Consider the following 17,938-nt stretch of genomic DNA (forward strand, 5'->3'; position numbering starts at 1 on the left):
TGCAGAAGGGAATCGCCGAAAAATCAGAGAACAACAATTTCACCAACTGAACTAAAGTTGCAGTCACGAATATGATAGATGTTATCGTATGCGATTAAAATTATAAAATAATGAACTACACTCTAAAGCTTTATTCATATTACTTGCAAGCCAAATGTATATTCCACTCCGGCTACAAAACTTGGCACGAAGTGTTGAACTAAGAAGAAGAAGCAAGTATCAATCGCCTCCATTCCAAAACATCCCGAACACATTTGCTCCCCCTTGTCTGTGCAAAGTGAAGTAGAACCGAGCCAGCGTTTGGTGCTCTGTGGCTATGCGCTACCTACATACTTCTTATTATTATCACTTTGTTTTTAGCGCTCTTCCTGTTTTTCTGTATGCGTGACATCCATATTATTTTTTCACCATCATCCATAATTTCAACTAAGCGCCAACTTCTATTAAACGAAAATAGGCGTCTAAAAGTGTAGTTTTTACAGAAGAAATGCGAATAGTTTGTTCGCAAGTTTTATAATTCTTTCAACTTAGACATACATATTTATAACTATTTATCTGAAAACTTTCTACTTTTGCGGCCTATAGCTCCGCACACGAGACATTGAAAATTCTCATGAACAGATTCATAACCAAACAGAAGCAAAATTAATCGACTTCTCCAAGTTATCTTAATTACTATTTGAGAGATTGATTAATAAGTCAATATGTCAAATCTTACCTTTAACCATTATTTCCGGTTGTGATATGCCAGTCAATTTAGTTTACTTAGAACTAAAAATGATCTGATTTTTCCTTTTTATTCACAGTTCAAGCGCCACCATTTACGTTCTTTTGCTTTGTACAGATATTTGCTGCACGTACACAAATATGTGTTAGTTGGCCTCTATCTCAGGCACGCACACTGCCGAGTCCACCAACAAGTGTAGAAGAAGTCGGAACACCGAAGGTGGAGAGAGCCTCTTCCACAGGAAAAATATACGCTTTGCTTATTTCTTTTTCGCTTGTGTCGCGACGGACTATGCTATTTTCACGTCGAATTTTGCGTCCATTAGTTGCTGTTCTTCACAATCCAAACGAAAATATTCCTTCCAGACATTTTGCTACACAAATAATTTACATTCAAAGCACAAATACACCACTTTCGAGCGCTTATTATCCGAAAATTAAAATTCTATTTAGAAATCCACTTTTCTCACTACCTCCATTAGTGTTCAGTCCATCCACACAGACGGACAATGAAAAATGTTGTGTTCGTTTTGAATGCGGTTGCATTGCATTTCCATTTAAAAACTGTCAACGATGCTGTCGGTTAGAAGGCGGGCTGTCATTTCAGTTGACATTTGAAATGTGGGTCATTCACACAACATGTAAAGTTTAGTAAATCTTCTTCAGATCATTGATGGCGGCTGTTTATTTATATTATCATAATGCTAACAATTTATTAATATTAAGTGTAATCTAATGCTCTAATGCATAGCTAAACTAAATCTACAAAAGGTGAACGTCATTATTTTTATTGCCTTTACCGTTCAATAAAGCTGCACCGAACGGCTATCATTTCCATCCAAAAACGAACTTTTTATAAAAGGCTCGTAGACGAGTGTAATATACAAGGAAAACTAGAATAAGAGATAGGCGGAAACACCATCATGCTTTCAAGCGAACCGTTGGAAGCGGTTCCAATCCGTCTGTCTGTGTGAGCAGGGATTGACACCTGATGGGTGCTGCGGATTAGGGATCCTATATTAAGAGATGTGCGAATACTTTTCCAGACGATTTAGCAACGCTGTTACTTTCGTAAACAAACGCTGCCAGCATTTGCCGCAGTGAAAAATGTTTAGGCTTGTAAATGACTTAACATTCGAAGACACTTTTTGATTATTTTGTCTATCCTCTAGTAGTGCATTCTCGCAATACGCAATACGAGCAATACGAATGAACACGATATAAGGCATCAACTAGACTACTTTTATTTACGAAAGCAAAACAAATTGTTTATTCGAAAAAACTTTTCATAAAATTTAATTCACCAAAATCGTAATACCTTTCGAGCTGCAACAATAACGATGTTAATTTGGCTCAGATTTTGACAGTTATCAATGCAAGATGGCCGCTTTCGCATATCTCTGAATGTAGGATCCCTACTGCGGATAGGGCCGCTTTTTTGTTCTCAAGCGAGTAGAGGGACATTTTGAAATTAATCTCACACACAAAATTATCTTGCAGTTACTTAATTGTCAAACATCTCCCGCTCTTCGGATTTCTCTTTTCGTGCTGTTCGAAAGCGCACACATGCGCGAGACTACCCAAGTAACCACCAAGCCGTTAAAATCGACTTTATTTCGGTTATATAGTCTCATTAAAAATCTGGTGCTAGTGCTATTTATTTATTTATTTATTACCAGACTAAGGCCGGAGTGCCTGTGCAATACATAAAAGTCTTCTCCATTCAGCTCGATCCATGGCTGCACTTCGCCAACCACGCAGTCTGCGGAGGGTCCGCAAATCGTCCTCCACCTGATCGATCCATCTCGCCCGCTGTGCACCTCGTCTTCTTGTTCCCGTCGGATCGTTGTCGAGAACCATTTTCACCGGATTACTGTCCGACCTTCTGGCTACGTGCCTGGCCCACCGCAGTCTTCCGATTTTCGCGGTGTGAACGATGGATGGTTCTCCCAACAGCTAATGCAACTTGTAACTAATGACTTCGGCACACATGAGACTCCCCTCCTCATAACCTCAGGGTCGGCATACGCGCTTGACTCTTCGCTACCAAGAAAACACTTGAATACCGTTTTGCAGTTTAACCCACTTTATTTTACGTAGCACACAGGTACCTTCACTCCCACTTTTTTAATGGCTATCTCCTACCTTCTCACTATCCTTTCTTGCTACGCTTCTTCTGTTAACGGGGCCCCTTCACCGTTTCACCACCTTCACACGCCTTTCTTCCGTTTCTCCTCCAAGCATGCAATGATCGCTTGTCTCTTCGCAGCGGAGCTGCTCCTTGACCGAGTCACTCGCGGATGGGTTCGACGGCGTCACGACCCTTCAAGCAAAACGCGAAAATCTCACACTACCGATCTAATAGACCCACCGATAGAAACTCGTGATGGGTGGCTTACATTGACCTCTCTTGAGCCTCTTCCTATCATGTACTTCGTTTTCGACGTGTTGATGACTAGTCCAATCCGTTTAGCTTCGCTCTTCAATCTGATGTAGGCTTCCTCCATCCTCTCAAAGTTACGTGCCATGATATCAATGTCGTCGGCGAAACCAAATAACTGGACGGACTTCATGAATATCGTACCACTCGTGTCTGTCAATCCATGCCCTTCGTATTACTCCCTCCAAAGCGATGTTGAATAGCAGACGCGAAAGACTATCACCTTGCCGTAACCATCTGCGCGTTTCGAAGGGACTCGAGAAAGCCCCTGAAATTCGAACTACGCACATCACCTGATCCATCGTCGCCTTGATCAACCGTATCAATTTATCCGGAAATCCGTTTTTGTGCATTAGCTGCCATAGCTGGTCCCGATCGATTGTATCATATGCGGCCTTGAAGTCGATAAATGGTGCTAGTGCTAGTAAGACCTAAATTATACTTTAGTGCTGCTCAAAAGCCGCTTTTGGCGAATTATTTGGCCGATATAGTGCTTGTCCCTACCTACCTACCCAGACGAGTTGGAACGGAACGAAAAAACGAGCAATGGGTAATGTTTTCAACATAACCGCGAGTAGACGTAGGACTTGTATAAACGTAACGTATTTACATTTAACTTTTAACTTTTGGATCTATAGAGTTTGATTATAGGTATTGATATTGGAAAGACAACTTCCATGCTGTGTTGAATTATTAGCAATTTGTGTATTCAAAACTTCTGGAAATAAAACTAATAATCAAATACATAATAAGAATTGCTTTGTTTCTAACTATTAAGCCCTTATTTACTCAAGCAAGTGTAGGGCATTTATAGATCTCTTATTGATGATAGTATTTGAAGTTAAACAATTCTATTTCTAAAATTTTCAGACTTGGGCAAAATGTGCTATTTTGGGGGAACTGTCCCGTTTTCCAAACAAAGAAATGCAGCACCAATTTCGTTGCTTCTTTTTGCTACCATGCGTGCTTACTGATGAAAAAAATCACAACAATAAGAAACAAGTCAAGGAGCAGTGACCCTACTATAATAGAGGAGATACTGCTAATACATCAACGAAAAATTATATAATGTTTTGATTCCAAACTCCATGTCTACGTCAAGTTTAATGATACAATTTCTCAGAAAATAAAAAACAAAGTATAAGATAAAGTTTATTTAAATATTCTTCTGGAAATTATTTTTTGCGGACTTTTTTTAAAACATGTAATTCAGCAAAATTTTCTAATCTAAAATGGATATTAACACTATTGCTGATTGTGCATCTTTAATTGCTAATACCTTCTGCAAATAAATGAAAGTAATTATTTTAATCAAATTTTTATTTTCATCAGTGTAGTTGATTTTTTTTATATGAAATCAGAAATGTTTTAATGTACATGTCGTTTAGTACCAAGCACAACTTAACATATGGTCAGTCATATGACATGACTCGTACTCATCCCGGGATCATTTGAATTATGAAACTAATCACCTGAATGAGCAGACCAAATCTCTCTAATTTTATTCTTCTTCATCCACCACCGAACTCCGAGCGATGCGATGGGCGATTGCATCCATCGCAACCGACACCATTGCACGCGACCATCATCAAGCACAGAATGACAAAAAAATTCGCCCACTTCTTGCATGCATATTCGCAGATCCACCGGCAGTTCTACCGCTGGTGACTGCATGCTGTCGCTGTGTAGGTAAACACAGCGAACGAACGAACGAAACGAACAAACATTGAAATGCGCGAGCTAAAAGCACGTCAGTACGCGCTGCTGTCACAAATTGTAATAACTCGCACGCGGCAGGCACTGCTTCTTTTATACACAAAGAAAATCTTCCGACGGACCCGAAGGCCTGACATACCGCATTCTGATGTCCGTGTTAGGAATGCACGGGATTGGTTACATATGAAATTTTTGCTGGCTTTGACAAGAATTGAAATTTTCCATAGCTTATCGTTAATAATCTTAAGTTTCAGTGAGATAGGCAAAATGCTGGAGAGTGTCCGAGTCCATAGATATATAAATCTTCAAAATCCATCGAAAGATAAAGGCGCTAGTAACGTTCAAAATCTTCCCTTCCAGCGTAACGCTCTTGATTTCCAAAAATCTAAATGATACCCAGTATAGTAAAGAAAGACGTAAGTCCAACGTCAAAAACTCAAATGTGTAGCCCAATCGGTTTGTACGCAAAGGTGACATATGTAGGACTACGTAGCTATACGAAATGGATGGTATTTGCCATTATGATTTCTCGCTTAACTTTTCAAAAGGTCCTAAGTAACATTTTTTTCATGAATTAATTTGAATAGCGCAATCAACAGACCAATATGAACACTCAGAAATAAAATAAATCCTTAAAAGTTTTGAAATTAAACTTTTTATTTATATTCAGCATTTATACTTTACAAAGTATAAAAGGTATACTACCTAACATTAAAAGTTATACTAAGACGGAATAACGTGAATATAGTTTTGTTTGCATTCTGTCTACTGTTTTTTTTTTCAGTGAGATCCTCACGTTTTTCAGTTGTTGAAATTAGCTTCTAAAATTATCCGCAAAATAAAATAAATTAAAAAGTATCCACATAGATGAAAGAGTAAAAAATATTGAAATTATTGAAAAACAAGAGATTATACTAATTAAAAATTCTTCTTGTAGATAATTCAGGGAGAAGCAGATTCGAAATTAATGTCGAAAAAAAATCGTGCCCTCATGAGATAGATTCCAGTTAATTCACAGACAGAGCGACCATTTCATACCATAAGGATCTAACACGAAACAGCGGCCATCGACGGTTGAATACCAACTGGGCAGAGAATGGCGCGGTGGCTAACATTTTCGGGAGGCTGATCGATTTCACTCACAGAATGTATCACGAGCTAACGGAACCTGAACGGAACTAGCCGAGTGGTAAGTATCAATATGCGAAAACTTCTCGTGAAATGATATTCGTGATTGTATGAACATATTTTCCATTGAGCTATACTCAGCTATCAACGATAGTTTATTTGAGAACTACATTTTGTCTTGTAAATGCACTACAAACATAAACTTAAATTAAACATATTTTTAGATTGCCGCGTAAAACCGATATGAAGCACACCATTGAAGTCTACCACTTTTCGGTTAGCACCAGACAGATCATGACCTTCCTGGACAAACAGGCACTTCTGTTTATGAATACGACCAACATGCTGTCGCGAATGGTACGTCAAACGTTGGTCAATGCGTAGTTTTCGAATTTCACCTAAAGCTGTAGAAACTCTTACCACCGGAATTATACGCACTAAATCCTATCACTACCCTGGAGAAGCAGCGGAGTGGTATCACGTTCCTTATGTTGGTAAGGCAGCATACATTTTTGGAGATTGTTTATACCTACGCAATTCATTATCATTTTTTGTAGATCGTCGATCGTCATCCACTTCCTGCTCGTCGTGTCAATAAGGTCCCGCCTCCAGGTGCTCTCCCGAGCGTTTGCATTGTTATGGCCACAAACATCAACGAACTTCATCACTCCGGAAAACGACAGAATTCAGAAAATCTCAAGGTTCAGGCCGACACCGTCGATGTGACTTATGTGAATTTATGCTCGGTTGAATTAATGTATTAAACATTAGCGCTCATAAAGCATTTGACAAACATAATAAATGAACAAATACATTTCTTTTGTTTTTTTTAATTATTGTAAATATAAATAATAAAACAATAACAAACAAACATAACCTAAAAACCATGAAGAGATCCAAAATATACTAAACAAGCATAAAGCTAACTTATACTACAGAACGATTTTCTTAAAGTTATACTATCCCGGGGTCAACCAGGCGAATAGCCATTTAGAATGAATTTTAATCTATTTAGTATAGATTTTTCTCAGAGTGAAAGCTTTTGACTGCAGTACTCAAATTAATTCATGAAAAAAATGTTACTTAGGTCCTTTTAAAAAGTTAAGCGAGATTTGTGTCTCTTTATTAAAATTGAGTAATCTGCTCGGAGGTCAACTAAATCAAGAAGCCGAACAGTAGCTCCCAGTTAAATGAACTTTGAGTCTTCAACCGTGGGAAAGGGATTAACCCGACTCACCGGCCGCATCGCAGCTGAAGCCACTCGAATGGCTTTTAGTGAAGAACATCACCATCCTAGGAGACGCCATCCTCAAAAATGTTCCAAATAAAGAAGAAATAAGCGAGAAATGAAGGAGAAATAAACAGAATCGAAAGTGGGGCGAAACCAAACGCAAATATATTTATTTGCAAGTTTGCTCAACAAACAATTTTAGTTGAATAAGCTTGTTTTCTAGCTGAAGAAAACTATGTTTCTATATTAGCTTTCAATGTTTGTTAAGCGGTTTTAGCCCGCGATGGAAGCGTACGTGTATCGTTTTCTATGGCGCCGGTGGCAAAATAAGAGGAACTGCAAGAATTAATTACACACAGTCCTTTTCAGGACTTAAACTATTTATCCAAGAAGAGGGATTGACTGCTGGGAAAACTCAGTCTGTTGAAGTTTTCGAATTTATCCATTTGAACGACTATGACGATTCTGTAGAGATCCTTAATTTTGAATAATGCGCCATTCGAAACACTAAAGCAGCAAAACGAAATTCTCCACTAAGATGGCGTCTTTATCGATTTGCCTGTCGTCGGCGGAAAGGGCAATTTTCTGGCAATATTATTTGGTTTTGTTTTTGTTAGTCATTGGAAATAAAATCGATTTTTTCCGGGCAACCATTTTATAGTAGAAAAGGTCAACCCGAAAAAAATGTTCTTGAAAGTGCAAAATTTAATTGTTTAGCGATGACAGAAAGTTATCCTTTGGTGGCAAAATCACAACCGCTGATGCACTAAATTTGTTTGAATGGATGGAATCACTAAGAGCAACCAAGATACTACGGCGATCACCGCACCGAAGCAGTCCATTTTGTAACCGTTCTTAACCTCTAAAGCTATAAAGAAGCTTCAAACGCAGCGGCTTATGCGCCACTCTTTAAACCAAAAGACCACTGGACATGCCCGACATTGCCCGACTTGCTACTAGAAGCAAGTCTCTTCTCTAGGGGATTTCAAACGGTTATTTGTTGATTGAACTGAGTGTAACCAAAAACGAGAATCGACTGTAGATTTAAGTGGGTAGTGCCAGATAACAAACGAACCTGAAGTGAACGTAAAACTAAAGCGAACTCAATACAGCATCATCCAAACGGACTGATATAACAGGGATCTTGGCGTATGAAATGAATATAAAAAGGTAATTTATGCTGGATTCATTTATATGTATTCATTCATCTTCCTTTCGTGTGTGTATCACTGTATGTGTTGTGAGTGTCATGGCGAAGGGTTTTATGCTCCCGACCTTCGGTTCGTCAACCGGGGGTGCACGGATAGCGTTCGATGACCTGTGGTGAGACGGTGTAGCTGTTCTGGTCACCAGGGGCGGTCGAGCCCGGATACCTCGAGGCGGTCGGTGTTGCCAGGGAATTAATCGCTTTACAGGCCGAGTTAGAGTTGCGGGGGAGGGTGTCAGCGAGACCGGTACTCTACCAGGTCGTCCACGAACGAACGCAAGCAGGCCAGTAATATTCCTCTCTCCCCGTTTAGCTACCAGAAAACTGACGGACCTAGCGGTAATCCACACCGAAAGTGTACGGCTAGTGGCCGAAAAGATGGCGGAAACTAACGAGCTTTATGCCCGTAAAAAAGGGCCCGTTGGACGCTGAGGTCCAACAAGAAAAGATAGTTAGATAAATTATACAATAAAATGAAGTCTTCAACCTTTTACCTTTGTAATGGAAATTAAGAACGCACAGGAGCAGTGTGTTCGCCTTTGGTGATTCTTAATCTGCTGAAACTGGTTGAATTGGAAATAAATATTATAAATTTAAAAGAGTTCACTTCACGCAAATGTTATTTAAAATGAAAACTATTTTGGCTTTTAATACCCTCTACTTCAATATAATTAAATTTACACACCTTAGAACAAATCAAAAGAAAACGGAGATCAATGGACTCACTACCGCTCACTAGCCGACAGCCAATTGCCGTTGTATGGGCCATCTACGTTTAATCCGAGAGTTAGTTTCAGTACATATTTTAAATCTAAGCTTTTATCCATTTTTTTAAAACTTTTATAGCAAGTCCTAAATACAAATAGTTCTTAAAATATTTATTCTCTGTTGAGGGGTTTTAAAGCAAACTAAATTGTAAAAAGGGTATAAAAACCTACGAACTAGTGGAAAACGTTACAATTTTTACAATCAACCCTTTCTGATAAAAAAACGCTGGTCCTGAGAAGAGCCAATATTTATTCCCCAATGCACCTTTTCAATAACTAATTACAATACAACCAAACGCTTGTCGGAACCTTGCGTTGAAATTTCAGCATCGCCACTGGTGGCCAGGCATTGAAAAAAATCAGATCGTGTGTAAAAATCAGCTAAATTTATGCCAACTTGATGCTCTAATGCGGCCTAATCACTGATGCTTTCTAGATCGTTGAAATTTGGCGATCGTAGATTCAATGTTTAAAGATCTTCATCGCTCACCAATGGGAGACAACTGAGCGAGGCTAATCACTTGGTAACCTAACAATGAGTGTTGTTGCCACACGAAAAATTGGTAACCTAACAATGAGTGTTGTTGCCACAGAAAAATCTTTCCAGACATTAGGAAAATTAAGTCCGCTATGAGAATGGAACTCTGATACACTGCATGAGAGGCTTTGATACTTTCTCTCCTCCATCCCAGCAACTTGAAAGCAGAGTGAATAAAGCAGAACATCTTATGTGTTTTGGTTTTATTCTTTTATTCTAGTAGAGCAAGCGTAACACAAATGCTCCAGTCGTAGCTTCCCTGGATACCATATCAAGTTTGGCTTGGCGAACTCTGTTGCTTGTTGCTCTGCGTGAAAGCTTGTTCGACCGCACTCTGCAGAGTGCGGAATCGCGATCAAAATGCTCGCGCGCACCGGAAAAGCAGTTTTCATGTATTTAATAAATTAAGCCTGTTAGCCCGGCCACTTTGTGATCTGATATGGGTGTAAATATAATGTGCACTCATAACCATTAATTTACGGGCAGCAAGGACTATGTCCAAGGGCTTGACGATCCCTCCCAAGGCCATCTGCGAGTTGTGGGGCTTGCCTAGGATGTGGTGGGGTTTGACAGTGGGCCCTGTTAAACCTCTATAATAAACTACATGTATCCGCAAGTAGGCCCCACCAAAGCGACCGTGTGCCGCTCAAAGCGCACAAGCCCAAGTCCTGGTGTTAGGTGAGACGCTAAACAGCCCTGACACGACGGCCCTCCGACGAGACAGGAGGTTTGCGCAGGCCCAATAAGCTGCCTGGAAAACCAATCATTACGAACAATATAAGGGATAATGCTACTTGATATAATCGGCAAAGACCTAGGCGACGAATACAGGATCACGATTGGAAGCTTGGAACATGGAACTGAAATTCGCTAGGTTTCGCAGGTTGCGACAGGATGATCTACGATGAATTACATCCCCGCAACTTCGACGTCGTGGCGCTGCAGGAGATTTGCTGGACAGGACAGAAAGTGTGGTAAAGCGGGCATCGAGCAGCTACCTTCTACCATAGCTGTGGCACCACCTACGAGCTGGGAACCGGCTTCATAATACCGGGTAAGATGCGCCACGTGCGATTGGGTGGCAGCCAATCAACGCAAGGATGTGCAAGCTGAGGATTAAAGGCCGTTTCTTCAACTATATCATCATCAACGTGCACTGGCCACACGAAGGGAGACCCGACGACGAGAAAGAAGCGTTCTACGCACAGCTGGAGCAGACATACGATGGATACCCACTGCGGGACGTCAAAATCGTCATCGGTGACATGATCGCACAGGTAGGAAGGGAGGAAATGTATAGACCGGTCATCGGACCGGATAGTCTGCACACCGTATCGAATGACAACGGCCAACGATGCATAAACTTCGCAGCCTCCCGCGGAATGGTAGTCCGAAGCATCTTCTTTCCCCGCAAAAATATCCACAAGGCCACATGGAGATCACCTAACCAAGAAACGGAAAACCAAATCGACCACGTTCTAATCGACGGTAAATTCTTTTCCGACATTACGAACGTCCGCACTTACTGCCGACCACTACCTCGTTGCAGTATGCCTGCGCTCAAAACTCTCGACGGTGTACAACACGCGTCGAAGTCAGACGCCGCGGCTTAACATTGGGCGGCTACAAGACGGTAGCCTAGCCCAAGAATACGCGCAGCAGCTGGAAGTGGCACTCCCAACGGAAAAGCAGCTAGGCGCAGCGTCTCTTAAAGATGGCAGGAGAGATATTCGATCCGCCATTGGTACTGCCTTATAAATGGTTAAACCGCTCTTTGCGGAATCCTGATCAAAAAGGCTCGCGCAGCGGAAAGCAGCTTTCTTGCATTCAATAAATTAAGCCCGCAAATTTGAATGGATGGAATCACCAACAGAAACCAAGCTTCCACGCCAAACGCCGATGCCACTGAAACAGTCCATTTTCGCAATTAAACTTGACTGACACCACCATTTGTAATACATTTTTCAGCATCGCCTCTGGCGGCACGGGATAGCAACAGTGCTATTTTTGTAGTCAACCCTGCCTTCATATAAAATGCTGGTTCGTTGAGGTTGAATGAACTACAGAAACACACCGAGGACCACCACCAATGCGATGGATTTCCGTTAAAAATGTTACCAGCGCCTCCGTGATGGTGTGTCCGCTCCGCTGCGTTCGCTTTGATGCGTCCGCTCTGCGTGAAATCTTGTTCAAACTGAGGATTAGATCCAAACCCGCAAGTTGCTTGATTTTGATGTCTGTGCTTGAGATGCGTGTACGTGATTGGTTGATTTACCTAATTCTAAACTTTTTTGACGTAGGACTTACGTCTTTCTTTACTATACTGGGTGTCATTCAGATTTTTGGAAATCGAGAGCGTTACGCTGGAAAGGAAGATTTTGAACGTTACTAGCGCCTTTATCTTTCGATGGATTTTTAAGATTTATATATCAATCGACTTGGACACTCTCCAGCAATTTGCATATTTCATTGAAACTTAAGAATATTAATGATAAATTATTGAAAATTTCGTTTTTTGCAATGCCAGCAAAAATTTCATGTGTAACCAATCCCGTGCATTCCTAACACGTACATCAGAATGCGGTATGTCACGGGTTGTCGGGTCTACCGGGAGATTTTCTTTGTGTATAAAAGAAGCAGCGCGTACTGATGTGCTTTTTGCTCGCGCATTTGTCGTTTCGTTCGTTCGTTCGCTGTTTACCTACACAGCGACAGCATGCAGTCACCAGCGGAATGGGCGCATTTTTTTTGTCATAGTGTGCTTGATGATGGTCGGATGCAGTGGTGTCGGTTGCGATGGATGCAATCGCCCATCGCATCGGTCGAAGTTCACGGCTAAAGGCCGATGATGGTGCCTCATGGTGGTGCGAGGGAAGCGGTGGTGGATGAAGAAGAATAAAATTAGAGAGATTTGGTCTGCTCATCCAGGTGTTTGGTTTCATAATCCAAATGATCCCGGGATGGGTACGAGTCATGGCATATGACTAACCATATGTTAAGTTGTGCTTGGTACTAAACGACACGTACATTAAAACATGGATATACTATAACAGTTCGGATTCCCCAGCAAACAAAAATCAATTACACTGATGAAAATAAAAAATTGATTAAAATACTTACTTTCATTTAATTGCAGAAGGCATTAGCAATTAAAGATGTACAATCAGCAATAGTGTTAATATTCATTTTAGATTAGAAAATTTCGTTGTATTTCATGTAAATGTTTCAAAAAAGTCCGCAAAAAATAATTTCCAGAAGAATATTTAAATACTTTATCTTATTCTTTGTTTTTCATTTTCTGAGGAATTGTATTATTAAACTTGACGTAGACTCGGAGCTTGGAATCAAAACATCAAATAATTTTTCGTTGATGTATTAGCAGTACCTCCTCTATTTTAGTAGGGTTACTGCTCCTTGCCTTGTTTCTTATTGTTGTGATTTTATTGCAAAAAGAAGTAATGAAATTGGCACTGTATTTCTTTGTTTGGAAAACGGGTCAGTTCCCCTAAACTAGAACATTTTGCCCAAGTTTGCAAATTTTATAAATACAATCAAAAAACAAATCTGGCAATCATTGTATAAAATCTTTACATATACAATTCTGTAAGCTTTTTATACAAATATTGTATTAAAATAATACAAATCTGTATCATTTCAATACAAAAATCTTCCGAAATTGTGTATGCCAAATTATTATACAGTTTCTGTAAGGTTCTTATGTAGAATTGTATTAAAATCTGTCATCCGCTGGTTGGGTGTAGAATTTTTAAACTTCAAATACTATCATCAATAAGAAATCTATAAATGCCCTACATTTGCTTGAGTAAATAAGGGCTTAACAGTTAAAAACAAAGCAATTCCAATTATGTATCTAATTATTAATTTTATTTCCAGAAGTTTGGAATAAACAAATTACTAGTAATTCTACACAGCACGGAAGTTGTCGTTTTCAATATCAATACTATAATAAAACTCCATAGATCCGAAAGTTAGAAGTTAAATGTAAATACGTTACGTGTATACAAGTCCTACGTCTATTCGCGGTTATGTTGAAAACATTACCCATTGCTCTTTTTTTTTATCAATTATCGATAATAAATAGTTAAAATCAGTATTTTCATATGAATACAAATAGGCGTTGACTCATCCTTGATCGAATGGTTAAAAAAAATTGAAAATCCATCGAGAAACGGCTGAGATATTAAATGTACTTGAGAATCTCAGAAAACAGGAGATAAATATGCGTATGATGGCAGTATATCATGAACTAGTATTCATTATCTCAGAAATTTGCTAGAAGAAAAAACCGCTACGTGGACATCGGCCCGTCCGCTTTTTGACTGAGCTCAGAATCAAAATAGTGACCAAGCCACTAAAAAGTGACCTACTACTAGCCCTGGATTAGATAAGCATTTTCCTCCTATTTCAGCTATAATTTTCTTTTTATTTTTGTTATTCTCACTAGTGTAATTTTGAATACGCGATTGTCTTTTTTTTGCCCCTTTGGATTGCTATGATCGGGGTGGGTTTTTGAAAATTGACAAGTGATTATGCCGGAAGAACTAGTCTACTTTGACCAAATGAACATCGGACTGTGGGAATCAGCTAACATAATCCTCTTGAAAACTTTCAGGAATGTGGTTTTGTCAGTCAAGTCAGTAACATAGGACAAAGTCTAGTCAAAATGTAAATTTGAATATGTCAGTATTGTTTGTATGTACGTTAGGCGTTGATTATTTATTGAGTCATTTCTATTATTGTGATTTGTAGAATTAATGTAAAACACTACTTGTCTTCTATATTTTAGATCTGTTATTGTCATTGTGTTGTTGTCGGTTGTTTGTCTGTTATGTTTCAACATTTTATTTATCATCAGACTAAGGCCGGAGTGGCCTGTGCTGCACATAAAAGACTTCTCCATTCAGCTCGGTTCATGGCTGCACTTCGCCAACCACGCAGTCTGCGGAGGGTCCGCAAGTCGTCCTCCACCTGATCGATCCACCTTGCCCGCTGTGCACCTCGCCTTCTTGTTCCCGTCGGATCGTTGTCGAGAACCATTTTCACCGGATTACTGTCCGACATTCTGGCTACGTGCCCGGCCCACCGCAGTCTTCCGATTTTCGCGGTGTGAACGATGGATGGTTCTCCCAACAGCTGATGCAACTCGTGGTTCATTCGCCTCCTCCACGTACCGTCCGCCATCTGCACCCCACCATAGATGGTACGCAACACTTTCCTTTCGAAAACTCCCAGTGCGCGTTGGTCCTCCACGAGCATCGTCCAGGTCTCGTGTCCGTAGAGAACTACCGGTCTTATAAGCGTTTTGTAGATAGTCAGTTTGGTACGGCGGCGAACTCTATTCGATCGGAGCGTCTTGCGGAGTCCAAAGTACGTACGATTTCCAGCCACTATGCGTCTCCGAATTTCTCTGCTGGTATCGTTATCGGCGGTCACCAGTGAGCCCAAGTACACGAATTCTTCAACCACCTCGATTTCGTCACCACCGATAGAAACTCGTGGTAGGTGGCTCACATTAACCTCTCTTGAGCCTCTTCCTATCATGTACTTCGTCTTCGACGTGTTGATGACTAGTCCAATCCGTTTAGCTTCGCTTTTCAGTCTGATGTAGGCTTCCTCCATTCTCTCACAGTTACGTGCCATGATATCAATGTCGTCGGCGAAACCAAATAACTGGACGGACTTCGTGAAAATCGTACCACTCGTGTCAATCCCTGCCCTTCGTATTACTCCCTCCAAAGCGATGTTGAATAGCAGACACGAAAGACCATCACCTTGCCGTAACCCTCTACGGGTTTCGAAGGGACTCGAGAATGCCCCTGAAACTCGAACTACGCACATCACCCGATCCATCGTCGCCTTGATCAACCGTATCAGTTTATCCGGAAATCCGTTTTCGTGCATTAGCTGCCATAGCTGGTCCCGATTGATTGTATCATATGCGGCTTTGAAGTCGATAAATAGATGATGTGTGGGCACGTTGTATTCGCGGCATTTCTGCAATACCTGACGTATAGCGAACACCTGGTCTGTGGTAGAGCGTTCACCCATAAATCCCGCCTGGTACTGCCCCACGAACTATCTTGCAATTGGTGTTAGTCGACGGCATAAGATTTAGGAGAGTACCTTGTAGGCGGCGTTCAGCAATGTGATTGCGCGGTAGTTGCTACAATCCAGCTTATCGCCCTTTTTGTAGATGGGACACACGACACCTTCCATCCACTCCTGCGGCAGAACCTCATCCTCCCAAACCTTGGTAATCACCCAGTGCAGCGCTCTAGCCAGTGCTTCACCACCGTGTTTAAACAGCTCTCCTGGTAGTTGGTCAACTCCAGGGGCTTTGTTGTTTTTCAGCCGGCCGATCTCCTCCTGGATTTCCTGGAGATTCGGAGCCGGAAGTCGCATGTCCTGCGCGCGTGCTCCTAGGTTCATTACCATACCGCCACCGTTGTCTGCCATATCGCCATTCAGGTGCTCTTCGTGGCGGCAGCACCTTTGGATCACCTCACGCTCGTTCGTAAGAAGGTTCCCGTTTATGTCCTTACACATATCGGGCTGTGGCACGTGGCCCTTATATGAACGGTTCAACTTCTCATAGAACTTTCGTGCGTTATTAGCGCGGTACAGTTCCTCCGTCTCTTCACGGTCTCGATCTTCCTGCTGGCGCTTTTTCCTCCGGAAAATCGAGTTTTGTCTGTTCCGCGCCCGTTTGTATCGTGCCTCGTTCGCCCTGGTGCGGTGTTGCAGCAATCTCGCCCATGCTGCATTCTTCTCCTCAACTAACTGCTCACATTCGCCGTCATACCAGTCGTTTCTCTGATCCGGAGCCACCGTGCCTAGTGCAGCGGTTGCGGTGCTTCCAATGGCGGATCGAATATCTCTCCAGCCATCTTCAAGAGATGCTGCGCCTAGCTGCTCTTCCGTTGGGAGTGCCACTTCCAGCTGCTGTGCGTAGTCTTGGGCTAGTCTACCGTCTTGTAGCCGCCCAATGTTAAGCCGCGGCGGACGACTCCGACGCGTGTTGATCACAGTCGAGAGTTTTGAGCGCAGACATACTGCGACGAGGTAATGGTCGGATTCAATATTCGCACTGCGGTAAGTGCGTACGTTCGTGATGTCGGAGAAGAATTTACCGTCGATTAGAACGTGGTCGATTTGGTTTTCCGTTACTTGATTAGGTAATTTCCATGTGGCCTTGTGGATATTCTTGCGGGGGAATAAAGTGCTTCGGACTACCATTCCGCGGGAGGCTGCAAAGTTTATGCATCGTTGGCCGTTGTCATTCGATACGGTATGCAGACTATCCGGTCCGATGACCGATCTATACATTTCCTCCCCTCCTACCTGAGCGTTCATGTCACCGATGACGATTTTGACGTCCCGCAGTGGGTATCCATCGTATGTCTGCTCCAGCTGCGCATAGAACGCTTCTTTCTCGTCGTCGGATCTCCCTTCGTGTGGGCAGTGCACGTTGATGATGCTATAGTTGAAGAAACGGCCTTTTATCCTCAGCTTGCACATCCTTGCGTTGATTGGCTGCCACCCAATCCCTCGTTGGCGCATCTTTCCCAGCACTATGAAGCCGGTTCCCAGCTCGTTGGTGATGCCACAGCTTTGGTAGAAGGTAGCCGCTCGATGCCCGCTTTTCCACACTTTCTGTCCTGTCCAGCAGATTTCCTGCAGCGCTACGACATCGAAGTTGCGGGGATGTAATTCATCGTAGATGAATGTCGCAATCGTAGATGTCGCAATCTGCGAAGCCTAGCGACTTGCAGTTCCATGTTCCAAGCTTCCAATCGTGATCCTTTATTCGTCGCCTAGGTCGTTGCCGATTGTATCGAGTCGTATTATCTTCTATGTCGTTCGTAATAGTTGTTTTTAAAGGCGGCTTATTGGGCCTGCGCAAACCTCCTGTCTCGTCGGAGGGCCGTCGTGTCAGGGCTGTTTAGCGTCCCACCTAACACCAGGACTTGGGCTTGTGCGCTTTGAGCGGCACACGGTCGCTTTGGCGGAGCCTACTTGCGGATACATGCAGCTTTTTATAGAGGTTTAACAGGGCCCACTGTCAAACCCCACCACATCCTAGGCAGGCGCCACAACTCGCAGATGGCCTGGGGAGGGATCGTCAAGCCCTTGGACATAGTCCCTGCTGCCCCATGTTTCAACA

The 17,938-nt window shown here is 42.0% G+C and overlaps 1 protein-coding gene and 1 long non-coding RNA gene across 2 annotated transcripts in view; both read right to left on the reverse strand.

The window, feature by feature from the left end:
- LOC134219321 (N-lysine methyltransferase KMT5A-B-like) overlaps window positions 1–17,938 on the reverse strand; it is a 42,813-nt gene that overhangs the window by 21,194 nt on the left and 3,681 nt on the right.
- Window positions 8,531–9,210, reverse strand: LOC134228149 (uncharacterized). The gene is made up of 3 exons (XR_009983849.1): window positions 9,134–9,210; window positions 8,943–9,011; window positions 8,531–8,876 (listed from the first exon to the last, which is right to left on the reverse strand). It is a non-coding gene; the product is annotated as an uncharacterized LOC134228149 (long non-coding RNA).

This window comes from Armigeres subalbatus, chromosome 3, assembly GCF_024139115.2.
Source record: "Armigeres subalbatus isolate Guangzhou_Male chromosome 3, GZ_Asu_2, whole genome shotgun sequence".
Lineage (NCBI taxonomy): Eukaryota > Metazoa > Arthropoda > Insecta > Diptera > Culicidae > Armigeres > Armigeres subalbatus.